The sequence below is a fragment of the Armigeres subalbatus genome, chromosome 1, assembly GCF_024139115.2.
Source record: "Armigeres subalbatus isolate Guangzhou_Male chromosome 1, GZ_Asu_2, whole genome shotgun sequence".
Classification (NCBI taxonomy): domain Eukaryota; kingdom Metazoa; phylum Arthropoda; class Insecta; order Diptera; family Culicidae; genus Armigeres; species Armigeres subalbatus.
The window spans coordinates 195,377,681-195,393,949 of record NC_085139.1 but is presented as its reverse complement, the minus strand read 5'-3'; the positions used below and the strand labels follow the sequence as shown (position 1 = coordinate 195,393,949).

General features: G+C 45.0%; 1 protein-coding gene across 7 annotated transcripts in view; it reads left to right on the top strand.

Annotated features, from left to right (window-relative positions):
• The window catches only part of LOC134205651 (transmembrane protein 47), a 148,356-nt gene that overhangs the window by 48,686 nt on the left and 83,401 nt on the right, over positions 1 to 16,269 (top strand). The window lies entirely within an intron of this gene.

Genomic DNA, 16,269 nt, shown 5'->3' with positions numbered 1-16,269 from the left:
AAGGGTAATTTGGTCGAACAGATCGTACTACCGTGAATGTAGATTAGGAACGAGTCATATGGGGTCGTACACTTATTACGTAAGCAATTTTTCTGGATTTTTCAACCCCCACTCCCCCCATGTAAGATTTTTTTCATATAAATGATTTTCTATTTTTATGGAGCGTAAGATATTGGCCGAACCCCCCTCCCCCTTAGGTGCTTACGTAATATGTGTACGACCCCTATGGTAAAAAACGTCGTTTGGCCGAACAAAATTGAATGTTCAATTTGTGATATGTTTGATGATTTCTCTCATTTCTCACTTCAGACATCACATTTCTCACTTTACACAGTGAGCAGGAAAAAATGTGAAGTGAAAAGTGAGACGAGTCACTTCTGTGAGAGAGTGGCTTAAAACCCTATTATATATATGTAACGCATAGTATTTATGCACCCCTCGATACATCCCTGATTAGCGTGCATCGCGGCAGGCGTTGCTTTGAGGGAAAAAGAGTCGTCCTCTTCGTGTCTGTACTGCCGGTCGAGCAGGCTGTGTGTGCTGGGCGACAGTGCGTGCATAATTCTTATTTTACAAATGGCGATCCTGCCAGGAGCCGCCTTTCTTAGGTGGCATTTTCTTAATTTCCCCGCATCAATATTGATTTCACTGTCGCCCATCACACACAAAAAAACTATTCTGTTAAGTGTCCGCAGGTAGGTGCTGGTTCTCATTATTGGAGAAAACCCGAGCGATCCAGGGCTACTGTTTTGATTTGCACGGGGAGTTTCCGGGAGCATCAAAATTTGCTCACTGGTTCGATCCGGCAAATGTAACGGAGCCACTGGTTTCCTCAGTTTTCGCTAGTCACTTCTCATTGTAAGAAGTGAAGCGTCTCACTTTTCATTCCTTATTTCTAACTCATAATTTTTTATTTCTTACTACCCATTTTTAAATTCTCACTTTTAGATTATCATTAATCATTCATCTTGTTCGGTCAAATGACATTTTGACCATATGACTCGTTCGGCCAACTACATTTATGATTGAACTAACCGCCCAAATGTCATTTTCGGCCATATGACCCGTTCGACATTCTTTAACAAATGGCCCTTTACAATTACGATGGAGAACTTTGCCCAAATGGCATGTTCGGCCAAATGGCATATTCGGCTGTATGACCTATTCAGTCGAACAACTTTTTCGGTCAAATGACCTATTCGGCCAAACGGCCTTTTGGCTGAATCACTTTCTCGGCCTTATGGCCATTTCGGTCAAATGACATATTGTTCGAATGACTTTCGGTCAGATGTATTTAGGCGTAATGGTTTGTTCGGACAAATGGCATATTCGGCCTTGATGGTCTTGATTTTCGTCCAAACGATTCTTGCCCATTGGTTGAGGTTGTGATAGGCAAAATATTATCAAAATTCAAATTATCATAATTTTGTTTAAAATAATCCTATTTCAATATAACTGTCACCATTGAATGCAGTTCTCCTAGTTTTCTGCTCTTATCCTTAATTTTGTATCAGTCCATCCATGGTCACCGGAGATGTTTTGAATTTTCCTAGGAGTTGGTTAGGCTTGCCTCATTTGGAAAATTAAACTCAAATTGAACTTTAACCCGTAAATGCCCAGGGCGAACTTTTTATTTTGAAATCCATGTATCTCGGCGGTTTTTAAAGGGTTTTGCTAGGAATTTGTGCGAATAATGTAACGAAAACTATTAGGACTCCAATACCTCTGGAAGATTGTTGCTCTAAATAAATGAAAATTTTACATAAAAGACTTGTATGGATACACTGGGTTGCTATCGGTTCGATACCAGGCATAGTTGGCCTGGTAGATCAATTGAACTCAACTCCCGGACAATTTGTGGACCGTAAAACATCTGCGGACTTTGTATATAGACATTCTGGGTTGATATCGGTTTGATACCAGGCGCAGTTGATCTGGAAGACCAATTGAACTCGACTTTTGGACAATTTTGAGACACTAGAACATCTGCGTTGGACTTATTTGAATGGTGAAGCATTCACAAGGGCTTTAGGAATTTATATGAACACGCTGGGTTGCTATCGGTTTGATGTCAGGCGCAGTTGACGTGGTAAATCAAATGAAGTCAACTCCCGGACAATTTGAAGACTCTATTTCAATGATAAAGAATTCACAAGGGCTCTAAGGACTAATATGGACACGCTGGGTTACTATCGGTTTGATGCCAGGCATAGTTGTCTTGGTTGACCAATTGAACTCAACTGCCGGACAATTTAGAGACCCAAAAACATCTGCGTTGGGCTTATTTGAATGGCGAAGCATTCGCAAGGGCTCTATTGACTTATATGGACATATTACATAACATATAACAGCTCTACATTTATTTATTTATTTATTTATTGAGACCAAGGCCAAAGTGGCCTGAGCGGAATATAAGAGTCTTCTCCATTCGGCTAGGTCCATGGCTACACGTCGCCAACCACGCAGTCTACGGAGGGTCCGCAAGTCATCTTCCACCTGATCGATCCACCCTGCCCGCTGCGCACCTCGCCCTCTTGTGCCCGTCAGATCGTTGTCGAGAATCATTTTCACCGAGTTACTGCCCGACATTATGGCTACGTGCCCGACCCACCGAAGTCGTCCGATTTTCGCGGTGTGAACGGCGATGGATGGTTCTCTCAGCAGCTCATGCAACTCATGGTTCATTCGCCTCCTCAACGTACCGTCCACCATCTGTACCCCACCATAGATGGTACGCAGCACTTTCCTTTCGAAAACTCCACGTGAGAGTTGGTCCTTCACGAGTATCGTCCAGGTTGAGGACTACCGGCGGTACGGCGGCGAACTCTATTCGATCGGAGCGTTTTGCGGAGTCCAAAGTACGTACGATTTCCAGCCACTATGTGTCTCCGAATTTCTCTGCTGGAATCATTTTTGGCAGTCACCATCAGTGAGCCCAAGAACACAAATTCTTCTACCACTTCGATTTCATCACCACCGATGCAAATTTGCTGTGGGTTGCTCACATTGTCTTCTCTTGAACCTCTTCCTATCATGTACTTCGTCTTCGACGTGTTGATGACTAGTCCGATCCACTTAGCTTCCTTCTTCAGTCTGACGTAGGCTTCCTCTATCTTCTAAAAATTACGTGCCATATAATATCTATGTCGTCGGCGAAGCCAAATAGCTGAACGGACTTATTGAAAATTGTACCACTCGCGTTAATCCCTGCTCTTCCTATTACCCCTTCCAAAGCAATGTTGAATAGCAGGCACTTTGCCGTAATCCTCTGCGCGTTTCGAAGGGACTCGAGAATGCTGCTGAAACTCGAACTACGCACATCACCCGATCCATCGTTGCCATGATCAACCGTATCAGTTTATCCGGAAATCCGTTTTCGTGCATTAGCTGCCATTATTATTATTATTTAATCAGACTACGGCCGAAGTGGCCTGTGCGGTATATAAGAGTCTTCTCCATTCGGCTCGGTCCATGGCTACACGTCGCCAACCACGCAGTCTACGAAGGTTTCGCAAGTCATCTTCCACCTGATCGATCCACCTTGCCCGCTGCGCACCTCGCCTTCTTGTGCCCGTCGGATCGTTGTCGAGAACCATTTTCACCGGATTACTGTCCGACATTCTGGCTACGTGCCCGGCCCATCGCAGTCTTCCGATTTTCGCGGTGTGAACGATGGATGGTTCTCCCAACAGCTGATGCAATTCGTGGTTCATTCGCCTCCTCCACGTACCGTCCGCCATCTGCACCCCACCATAGATGGTACGCAGCATTTTCCTTTCGAAAAATCCAAGTGCGCGTTGGTCCTCCACGAGCATCGTCCAGGTCTCGTGTCCGTAGAGGACTACCGGTCTAATTAGCGTTTTGTAGATTGTCAGTTTGGTACGGCGGCGAACTCTATTCGATCGGAGCGTCTTGCGGAGTCCAAAGTACGCACGATTTCCAGCCACTATGCGTCTCCGAATTTCTCTGCTGGTGTCATTTTCGGCAGTCACCAGTGAGCATTAGCTGCCATAGCTGGCTCCGATCGATTGTACAATATGCGGCTTTGAGGTCAATGACTAGATGATGTGTGGGCACGTTGCATTCGCAGCATTTCTGCAGTACTTGGCGAATGGCGAACACCTGGTCCGTGGTGGAGCGTTCGCTCATAAAACCCGCCTGGTATTGCCCCACGAACTCTCTTGCAATTGGTGCTAGTCGACGGCATATAATTTAGGAGAGTACCTTGTAGGCGGCGTTCAGCAATGTGATTGCGCGGTAGTTGCTCCAATCTTGCTTATCGCCTTTTTTTAGATGGGACACACGACTCCTTCCATCCACTCATGCGGCAGAACTTCCTCCTCCCAGATCTTGGTAATGACCCAGTGCAGCGCTCTAGCCAGTGCCTCACCACCGTGTTTAAATAGCTCCCCTGGTAGTTAGTCAACCACAGGGGCTTTGTTGTTCTTCAGGCGGTCAATCTTCTCCTGGATTTCTTGGAGATTCGGAGCAGGTAAAATTATGTCCTGCGTGCGTTTTCTCAGGTTCATCACCATACCGCCATCTTCGTCTGCCACATCGCAATTCAGGTGCTCTTCGTAGTGCTGCCGCCATCTTTCGATCACCTCACGCTCGTTCGTAAGAAGGTTCCCGTTTATGTCCTTACACATATCGGGCTGTGGCACGTGGCCCGTACGTGAACGATTTTACTTCTCATAGAACTTTCGTGCGTTATTAGCGCGGTATAGTTGCCTCGTCTCTTCACGGTTTCGATCTTCCTGCTGGCCCTTTTTTTCGGACAATCGAGTTTTTTCTGTTCCACGCCCGTTTATATCGTGCCTCATTCGCCCTCGTGCGGTGTTGCAGCAATCTCGCCCAGCATTCTGACTGCTCACATTCGCCATAATACCAGACGTTTCTCTGATCCGGGGACACCGTACCTAGTGCAGCGGTTGTGGTGCTTCCAATGGCGGATCGAATATCTCTCCAGCCATCTTCAAGAGACGCTGCGCCTAGCTACTCTTCCGTTGGGAGTGCCACTTCCAGCTGCTGCGCGTAGTCTTGGGCTAATCTACCTTTTTGTAGCTGCCCAATGTTAAGCCGCGGCGGACGACTCCAACGCGTGTTGTACACCGTCAAGAGTTTTGAGCGCAGACATACTGCAACGAGGTAGTGGTCGGATTCAATATTCGCACTGCGGTAAGCGCGGACGTTAGTGATATCGGAAAAGAATTTACCGTCGATTATAACGTGGTCGATTTGGTTTTCCGTTTCTTGATTAGAGGATTTCCATGTGGCATTGTGGATCTTCTTGCGGGGTAAGAAAGTGCTTCGGACTACCATAACGTGGGAGACTGCAAAGTTTATGCATCGTTGGCCGTTGTCGTTCGATACGGTATGTAGACTATCCGGTCCGATGACCGGTCTATACATTTCCTCCCTTCCTACCTAAGCGTTCATGTCGCCCCAATGACAATTTTGACGTCCCGCAGTGGGCATCCATCGTATGTCTGCTCCAGCTGTGCATAGAACGCTTCTTTCTCGTCGTCGGATCTCCTTTCGTGTGGGCAGTGCACGTTGATGATGCTATAGTTGAAGAAACGGCCTTTTATCCTCAGCTTGCACATCCTTGCGTTGGTTGGCTGCCATCATTGGCTTAGTGATTAGAAAGGTGCATTGTGAAAAGAAATTAGGTTCTTTTCAGGACCAACATTTTATGAGATGAAAAGCGGAATTGTGAAATTGGCATTGGAAGCGGTTCTGGGGCATCAATGGAGGTGCTGAAAATGTATTCTAAATGGTAGCATCTTAGAGGAAAATCATCGCGTGCCTGTCGGACAGCATCAGCTGTGAAAAGAAACTTTTACGCAAGGTTCGGATTATCGTTTGTTTGCTGTGATTGATTAGAAATGTGTATACAAGAGAAGGTCAAGACAAACTTTCTTCAAATAATACATTATCATACACATGATTTCGGTGACTTCATTCATGACGCCAAGCCAAGCTCTCAAATAGAATCATCTTATTATTTTTCAGAAGCCTTCACAAATCGGCTCATCGGATTTGTTATAGAATGTTTTTAAAATTCATATCAGTGCCGCACAAATTGACATTTTCCACTAAATAAATTCCGAGGCGTGCAAAAAACTACTTTTTTATCCTCCCGACTTTTGTCGTTATGTTCTGATCCGTGGCCCATTTTGCGTCGACTAGTTGAGAGAGCGTGTGTGATGCAAGAAAAAACCATAAAACACCAACATTTATTCCAACCCTAAAAATGGAGCTTTGCTCAAGTGGGTTATTCTAAACAGTCGCGAGCTCTCCACAGAAATGTAACGTCGGGTGCTGTGCCAGAGCACTGGAAGGAAAAAACAGCACTGTTTGCGAACATCAAAGTTGTGCACGAGTGGTGGCAGGCGAAACTTTTCAAAGTGGGAATACGCAAACGAGATAGGCATTCCGCTTTGCGTACAGAGTTGAGGCTGTAAATTTGTTAGTTTTGAGCTGGAATTTAACAAATAATTCTATCGACTTCATTCTGGTTACGTGTTTAGGCCGGTTTATTTTGGCATAGTTCCAAAATATATTCGGATGGGTGCATTTGAAATAGTGTTGATATTTACAGAGTGATGGTTGCGAAAGCACGGTTGAAATTTTGTTCCAGCTCGACTACTTCAACGCTCTTGATAGTTTATTCCAATGGTAATATATTGTTTGTGCAATGTAATCTATTTAGCTCCCACAAAACACCCACAATAGGTCAATCAAATTCAACCTGAGACTGAAGCAGGGTGTTCTCTTTCTCGGAAGAACCACATCTCGAATTCCCATTTCATGTGCAAATGATCACTTCCCGCTGCTCAAACAAGACAAATTGCTTCACAAGCATCCTTTCATCTGCAATCATATCAAATCTGCTACTGGTGTGGTGACTCTCATCGGGACCATCTGCACTCTCCTCCTATCGGTGTGTGTTGCCCAGCAGCATGAAGACGTGAAAATTAACCACAAACCACCAGCACGTGCAAGTTATCGAAAGCGATGACTACAGCGACTCCGGCGACATCGACGTTTGCTTCAGTGAACCGAGTGCACGAAAAAAATCCTTTACTTCATCCTTCGCCGCACATCATCACCGTTTGGGATTGTTTGTTTTTCCCGTTTACGGGTAAATGGTTTTCCGCCCCCAGTCTGGCTAAAAGGCTTCCTTGAAAAAGGTCGACTGAAGTACGGGCTGAGAAAGCGAACGAAGACATGGCATATTTTTTGTAATCTCTGGGGCTTGATTGTGGCCGTCGTGATAAACAGAAAAGCGAACGTTTCGCCGATGCTGATGGAAGACTTTATTTCGCGCTAGAATAGGCGAGATAAGGCAAACAATTCAGGTGATGTTGGGTGTTTTGTGGAATTGAGAAAGGGACCTACGGCGATAACAATTTAATTTGGGGATGATTGAATAATTTTAATTCGATGGTTATTTCCTAGGAGATTTTCTTGAATTATTTCTATGGAGGGGAATTTTCCAGGTAACATTTGTGTCATTGTGGGTTTTAAACAGAGAATTAATGATTAATCCTAGACTAAATCATGTTCAATGAATAATGGGATATTAAATCGTTATTCAATAATTATAGTCATCCAACATTATGATTTAATCAATAATCACTGATCGTTAATCATTGAATTTGAAGTTTATTCATTAGTCATATCTAGAGGCAGCAGGGAATATGTCCAAGGGCTTGACGATCCCTCTCCAGGCTATCTGAGAGTTGAGGTGCCTGCCTAGGATGTGGTGGGGTTTGACAGTGGGCTCTGTTAAACTTCTATAAAAAGCTGCATGTATCCGCAAGTGTGCCGCTCAAAGCGCACAAGTCCAAGTCCTGGTGTTAAGTGGGAAGCTAATCAGACCTGACACGACGGCCCTCCGACGAGACAGGAGGTTTGCACAGGCCCAATAAGCCGCTTTAAAAACAACCATTACGAACGACATAGAAGATAATACGACTTGATACAATCGGCAACGACCTAGGCGACGAATAAAGGATCACGATTGGAAGCTTGGAACATGGAACCACAAGTCGCTAGGCTTCGCAGGTTGCGACAGGATAATCTACGATGAATTACATCCCCGCAACTTCGACGTCATAGTGCTGCAGGAAATCTGCTGGACAGGACAGAAAGTGTGGAAAAGCGGGCATCGAGCGACTACCTTCTACCAATGCGTTGGACCACCAACGATCTGGGAACCTGCTTCTATGGTTCTCAGCACTATGAGAAAGATGCACCAACGCGTGATTGGGTGGTAGCCAATCAACGCAAGGATGTGCAATCTGAGGATAAAAGGCCGTTTCTTCAACTATAGCATCATCAACGTGCACTGCCCACACGAAGGGAGACCCGACGACGAGAAAGAAGCGTTCTACGCACAGCTGGAGCAAACATACGATGGATGCTCACTGCGGGACGTCAAAATTGTCAACGGCCAACGATGCATAAACTTTGCAGTCTCCCACGGTATGGTAGTCCGAAGCACTTTCTTCCCCCGCAAGAATATCCACAAGGCCACATGGAAATCACCTAATCAAGTAACGGAAAACCAAATCGACCACGTTCTAATCGACGGTAAATTCTTCTCCGAAATCACGAACGTACGCAGTTACCACAGTGCGAATATTGTATCCGACCACTACCTCGTTGCAGTAGTCTGCGCTCAAAACTCTCGACGGTGTACAACACGCATCGGAGTCGTCCGCCGCAGCTAAACATTGGGCGGCTACAAGACAGTAAACTTGCTCAAGACAACGCATAGCAGCTGGAAGTGGCACTCCCAACGGAAGTGCAGCTATGCGCAGCATCTCTTGAAGATGGCTGTGAGCAGTTAGTTGAGGAGAAGAATGCAGCATGGGCGAGATTGCTACAACACCGCACGAGGGCGAACGAGGCACGACACAAACGGGCGCGGAACAGACAAAACTCGATTTTCCGGAGGAAAAACCGCCAGTAGGAAGATCTAGACCGTGAAGAGACGGAGGAACTGTATCGCGATAATAACGCACGAAAGTTCTATGAGAAGTTGGACCGTTCACGTAAGGGCCACGTGCCACAGCCCGATATGTGTAAGGACATAAACGGGAACCTTCTTACAAACGAGCGTGGGGTGATCCATAGGTGGCGGCAGCACTACGAAGAGCACCTGAATGGCGATATGGCAGACAACGGTGGCGGTATGGTAATGAACCTAGGAGCACACGCGCAGGACACGCGACTTCCGGCTCCGAATCTCCAGGAAATCCAGGAGCAGATCGGCCGGCTAAAAAACAACAAAGCCCATGGAGTAGACCAACTACCAGGAAAGCTGTTTAAACACGGTGGTGAGGCACTGGCTAGAGCGCTGCACTGGGTGATTACCAAGGTTTGGGAGGATGAGGTTCTGCCGCATGAGTGGATGGAAGCTGTCGTGTGTCCCATCTACAAAAAAAGCGATAAGCTGGATATTAGCAACTACCGCGCAATCACATTGCTGAACGCCGCCTACAAGGTACTCTCCCAAATTTTATGCCGCCGACTAACACCAATTGCAAGAGAGTTCATGGGGCAGTATCAGGCAGGATTTATGGATGAACGCTCTAACACAGACCAGGTGTTCGCCATACGTCAGGTATTGCAGAAATGCCGCGAATACAACGTGCCCACTAGAGTGATTCAAATTTTGACTTTTTCGCTCCCCTGTGCTTAAACGATTGTTTTTGCTATTTTAATAGTCTTCCCAAATTTTTAGCTGATTTGGATGTAATTTGATTGTGCACGTGCCATTTGAAGGTTATATGAAAATTACTATGAGAATTGCCACTTATGTAAAGGATCGTTTCGTGAAGCAGCCCGGAATCTATTTGAATATATTTAACGCATCGCTATCATAGAATAGATCCTTAGTTGAAAGTCACTTGTTGTTGCGAAGCAATCTGACTTTTGTGAGCAAAATTATAAAGAAAACAAAAATGCTCATTATTGATATTGATGTTATTCTTTACGTGTTAAATTGAATTTCCCACGATTCAGCATTTTCCTAATAACTTTTGTTGCCAGCATCAAATCGTTTAGCAACAACGACGATATTTTCCCTTGTTAAATTTCCCATATTGCTAACGTATTCATACATTTTCAGAGCTTGATAAGCAATGATGGGGAACGGTTTTTTCGCAAAAGTTGCTGTTTGCATAGTAATTTTCATACAAGATTCAAATTACTTGTGCTCAGCTCACTTTAGGACGATTATTAAAATAGCAAATGCCATCGTTTAAGCATAGGGGAGCAAAAAAGTCAAAATTTGAATCACTCTAGTGCCCACACATCATCTATTTATCGACTTCAAAGCCGCATATGATACAATCGATCGGGATCAGCTATGGCAGCTAATGCACGAAAACGGATTTCCGGATAAACTGACATGGTTGATCAAGGCGACGATGGATCGGATGATGTGCGCAGTTCGAGTTTCAGGGGCATTATCGAGTCCCTTCGAAACGCGCAGAGGGTTACGGCAAGGTGATGGTCTTTCGTGTCTGCTATTCAACATCGCGCAACGCGGTGATCCGTAGTCGAAAATCCGGAAATATGCTGCAGCGCAATACGCCATGAGGCTGGCATCGACGAAAACGTGGAGTTCTAGAGAGGAGTAACTGACAGGGTCGTAATGCGGAAAATAGCACCTAGGAATTTTAACCTTTCTCAGGTTTGGAACTAATTGGACCCATCGTTTCCAATTCTCAAAATCCACCACTGTTACTGGGTCATCCCATTTAATGCCGGATCTCCATATGTCCTGAATCAGAATTTTTCCGTGTACTGTATATGTTGCTGCAATCCCGAGTGGGTTAAAATGACTCATAACCACACGAAGAACATGTCTTTTTGTGTGAACGATGCTTCCAGACAGTAACGGGCGATGATCTTTACGGAATTGTGTGTCAAATACGAACAAATCGTCCTTGGGGTCCCACATCATCCCTAAAACACGTTTAGCAACCGTGGACTTCTCCACTGAAAAGAATTTTGCTGTATCGTTGACGTCGGCCCCGACCCGTCGTAAAACCTCCTCAGAATTTGACTGCCAGTTGCGAATCTCGAAGTCAGCCTTGTCGAAGATCCAGCGCACTTCTCCTACTAGCCGCACAATTTCTTCCACGGTATCTCTACTGTCCTGAAAATCATCTACGTAAGTACAGTTGACAATCGCCGACGCTGCTTCTGGATACGTTCCCTCAAACTCTTTGGCATTGGTGTTTTTACATGTTGTGCCAAACACGGAGAACAAGGCGCCCCGAAGATAACAACGTCCATGACGTATACTGTAGGTATTTGCTGAGGGTCGGATCGAAACAGAAACCTTTGAGCTAGTCGATCACTTTGTTTCACTAGCAATTGGTGGAACATTTGCCGGACATCACCAACTGATACGTACTGCCGTTGCCTGAAACCACAGATGACTTTCAGCAGTGGAGTCAAAAGATCTGGTCCCACAAGCAACATAGAATTAAGCGAAACATCTTTTACACGTGCTGCTGCGTCCCAAACTATGCGAAATTTCTCGGGTTTGCGGGGGTTCTGGACGATTCCCAAGGGAAGATACCAGACGCGACTTGGATCAGAATGCCGAAGTTCTGTTTCTGGAGGGGATATGAGCATAACCGCGCTCCAGATACTCGTTTATCTGCTCTACCAACTTTATTTTCAATGCAGGATCCTTGGCAAATTTCTTCTCTAAACAAATTAATCGACGCTCAGCCATTTTGTAGCTACAAGGAAACTCGAAGTTGTCACTTTTTCACATAAGTCCACATTCAAACCTCCCCGACTCCGTACGCTTGGAAGTTTGTGCCAAAATATACCTAGCACGTTGATCTTCGGAGGACTCTAAAAGGGGCATAGGATTCACTCCGATCGACTCTACAGCAAAGTAGGTGTTGACAAGCTCGTGAAGCGTCTCATCTGCCTTACAATTGCGCATGTGGAACATCATGTGACCGGTGCGTTGTGTTTCCTTTTGTCCACCTCCGAAAATTGTCCACCCGAGTCTAGTTTTGGCTACAACTGGTTCTCTTATGCGTCTTTCGCGTTTGTCTAGCGTCAATTTCAACGTCGCATTATCTAGACCTATCAGAATTCGTGGAACTGCTTTCGAAAAGCTCTGAACAGGAAGGCCCTTTAAATGTGGGAACTGCTGGCAGATTTCCTCGTAATCAAGGCTTTGCGCTGGTAAGTCAAGGTTAGGTACTGTTTGGACCTTCGAAATGGTATATTCTAGCCCTCCATTTACGCCGGAAATGCATAGCTTCACTTGTCTGGTCACGCTTCCTGTCCATTGAATGCACAGCGAACTGACACTTCCGATCAAACCAAGTTCATTAGCAATATCCTCTTCTATCAGCGTGATGTTAGATCCGTCATCCAGGAACGCGAATGTCGTGATAGACTTTCAATTGTTAGAGAGAACAACTGGGACCACTTTAAACAGCACGCCTGCTTGTCGAGAACAATGAGCTGAGATAATTCCTGATGGACCTGCTTGTACATTACTAGTAGGCTTTGTATTCGATGATGGATGAAGCAGCCTATGATGGGTTCCTTTACAACCGTCGATTTCACAGAATTGCTTCGATCTGCACGGCCATTTCCCATGACTTCCCAAGCAACGTTGACATAGTTTCAACTGATCGACGAGACGCCTTTTTTGGTCCATACTACGAATTTTTCGCAGGTCCGTAGCTTGTGGTCACTTTTGTCGCAGTGACTTGGCCACGTAAGGTTCGGATTTAGCATGATACTCCTTTTTGGAATTGGACAGCATGGAGCCTCCTTTCTGTTCAACGGTGTGTGCATTAACAAACCCACTTTTCTCCTTCCTATTTCGAATCGAATAGGAAGGAGATGCGAATCAAGAGGCAGTGATTCTTTAAGAGCATCCGTTTTGATGTGGGTGATGTAATCACTGAGTGCTTTCAGCGAAACCTGTGGCACTTTCTGCGTGTGAAGACCCCAATCCAGTCGAAGACTTGGCGGTAGTTTCCCCACCAGCTCTGATAGCAACATCGGATTTGACAAGTGGTCTTGTAAGTTGGCTCCTTCGATGAAGGTAACGAGGTTCCTGACTTCTCTACCAAAATTTATGAGCGTTTCGAGCTTATTAACGTTTGGCGGAGGCGCTTGTAGAATCTTCACAAGCAAGCAATGAACCAACTGTTCCGGGCGACCACATTCCTCGCGAAGGGTTTCAATGATCTCTGGGGTCGCCGCCGGCAGAGTCAATATGTTTTGAACTTTCTCCCTGGCAGCACCTACCAAACTTTTTTGCAGTCTGTTCAAGTTCTCGTCTGGTTGAATCCCACACATTGCCGTAGTGGACTCAAAAGCGTTGATGAACATTGGCCATTCCAGCGGGTCTCCTGAGAATTTAGGCAGCTCACGTGATACCACTTGTCGGACAGCCAATTGATGAGCACTCAATATTCCTTCTGCGGGCTGGGCACGGTAGAAGCTCGAAGCTGGCAATGGAAGTGTCTGTTGCGCAGAATGTCCTAGGCCGGGTTGTATGTGTAATGCGTATGCTTCTGAAGCGTTTCCTGCAGCGGTGCCTGATTGCTGGAATGGTGCATTCTGTGGCACCTGCCCGGACCATCCAGGGTAGTGCGACGGTTGGTAGAAACTCATCGAGTAAGGACCGCTGATCGGCTGCACGACTGGGTTTGAAGTTGAAAACGGCTGATGACTGTCCACGAAGGTAACATTTGTATTTCGCTGCCACTGTGCTGGAAACGATGAAGCTGGCGTTGTTGAAGCATTCTGATTCAGTGGCGGAAGTAAAGAGTGACCGGTTTGTGGACCACAGTACCGAGAGTGCTGACGAATTTTCTACTGCATACTGGGCTGCTGTACATCTATTTCTTCTGCTTGAACTTGGTTTTCACAACGGACATGCGTAGATACTTGAGTTTCCAAAGGATTCGCGGCTGACGGCATGGACTCTTTCGACCCTGACTCTATTGTCAGTGGAAGTTGTCGTTTAGTCTGACACGATGGATGTTGTTTCTGTTGTCGTTGTTGGAATACGTTATGAACACGCGCTGAAGAAGATTGCACAGACGAATGGATTGCATTAGCATTTGTCATCGATTTCGGTTGGCCGATTGTGGCTGACGGTGCGAAGACTGACGGCGTATCACTTCTCTCTGGAAGAACCGATGTTACAACGTTTGTGCCTGAAGGATGATTGACGGTTTCCTGGGCCATCGGAGGATCATGAGGAGGAACCGAGCGCTTTCGATTCCTCTAATTGTCTCAATCGTAAACGAGCACTCGAGCTTCCGGAGCTGACCGATATCGCCGAGCTGTTAGTGCAGTCGTCCATGCTGGAATAATAGCCGCACTGCCATGGCTTATTACAAATAGACGCTTTAACTCCAGCACAGGTGTAGTGGAACCACGTTCCGCAAATGTCACATGCAACCATGTCATCAGCATGATCAGGTCGGTTGCATGCTCTGCAGTTGTTGGCGGACTGCATCTCTAAACTTCTTATGACTGGCTGAATCTTATTGGATGCAATCATTTTCGAGGATGTTGTAAAACGGTTTCGCAGTTCGGTTTCCCGTAACTCGACTGGAAAAAATATAAGTTTATTCAACCGATAATTAATGCAGTAACTCATTTTCAACTTACAAATTAGTTTCCTGACTATTCGAGCAATCCAATGTGCATGCCAGCTCCAGTTTCTGAGGTTAGGTCAGCTATTAACATAATGTTTCATTTATGAGTTTGACTCTTTAACTTTAACTATTTAATAGTATATACTTACATATCCGTACTTATTAGGTACTAATTTAGGACGTAAGTTCACTTTCGTTTAATTGATCAATCGAATTCACAGTAATTTTAGGAATAAATCATACGGACATATTTATCGCAAAAATAATTAATTGTATAAAACAGCAGCTATTCCGCAAAACCTAACTTTCACGTAGGAGTTTGTTCATTTGTTTTGCTGATGTCACTGTTAGATCTGTCAACAATTAAACGATGCGCGTGGATATTACGTGCCGCTTAACTGCACTGCAGATCCAAAGGGCCTATCTCTCGTATTTTGCAACCGGAGGCCAAAGGGAGCTATCAGGTTTATATCGAGTCCAGTTGACCTTGTAAACTAATTGATCCAAACTGCAGAAAAATTTGGGAAACCTAGAACATCTGGTTTGGGTATAACTGAAATGTGAAGTATACGCGGGGGTCCAAGTTTGGAGAACCTAGAACATCTGATTTGGGTGTAACCGAGTTGCAAATCTTTCGCGTGAGCTGTAGGGACTAGCATGGACATGACGGGTTTCCATTATCATGGGTTTTCGTAGATTTCTTCGTCAAAATTTATATATCGTCTTTCATCAATATATAGGCCACTTAAGAGTCGCTAGGGATGCTCAGAAGAAACATATTGATCACACATAGTATTGTCAATACTAAATTAGTATTATAAATCTTTTTTGAACCTGTAAATGATGCTCAGTACTGAAGTATGTCATGTAAATCGAAATTTATTATACTTTTAAAAAATTATTACGCCCCTCAAGAAAAAAGTGAGCAATTATGAAAATCGGTAAAAATTGAATGAATTTCTGATCACGGTATTCGGCGTGTTTGAAAGTGCTCAAACATATTTATTTTACTTGAGTTGAATAGATACTTAGATGTTCAATTTACGTTCAAGACAAGTGACTTACTCATTTCCGATGGAGACTATGACTTAACAACTTCATCTCTAATGTACGATTCAAATACATAGTTCGACCATTTTAGCAAACAATCACTCCAAATGCCTTCAAGCATGAAATGCGCAACCGTTCTGCTCCGGAACATGCTTCCAACGACCCCCTAATGCATCCATTCTAACCCCCCACTAACTGTCAACCACTGGTAATTTCTTTACCAAGCATCGGAAAGTCAGCCAGGAAAATGCGAAACAGACCCCGTGCTGCTGCTGATGAGAAAACACATCGTTTTGCAAGCTGAGATAAACCATGTTTTGCCCCAGCAATCTCGAAGAATGTGTTTTGCCAGCCTCACTCTCGTTACTGTCTTGACCTAGTTTTCCTTTCAACTAACATCTTTCACTCAACTCGCATATAGGGTTGCTGCTGTTGTTGATCCTGAGTCATAAACTACGAGGAGAAGGCTTCCCCTCTGCTCTATCCTCTGTATATCCACTCTAATGAAGAAAGCATGCTCCCTCTATATCCTGCCAAC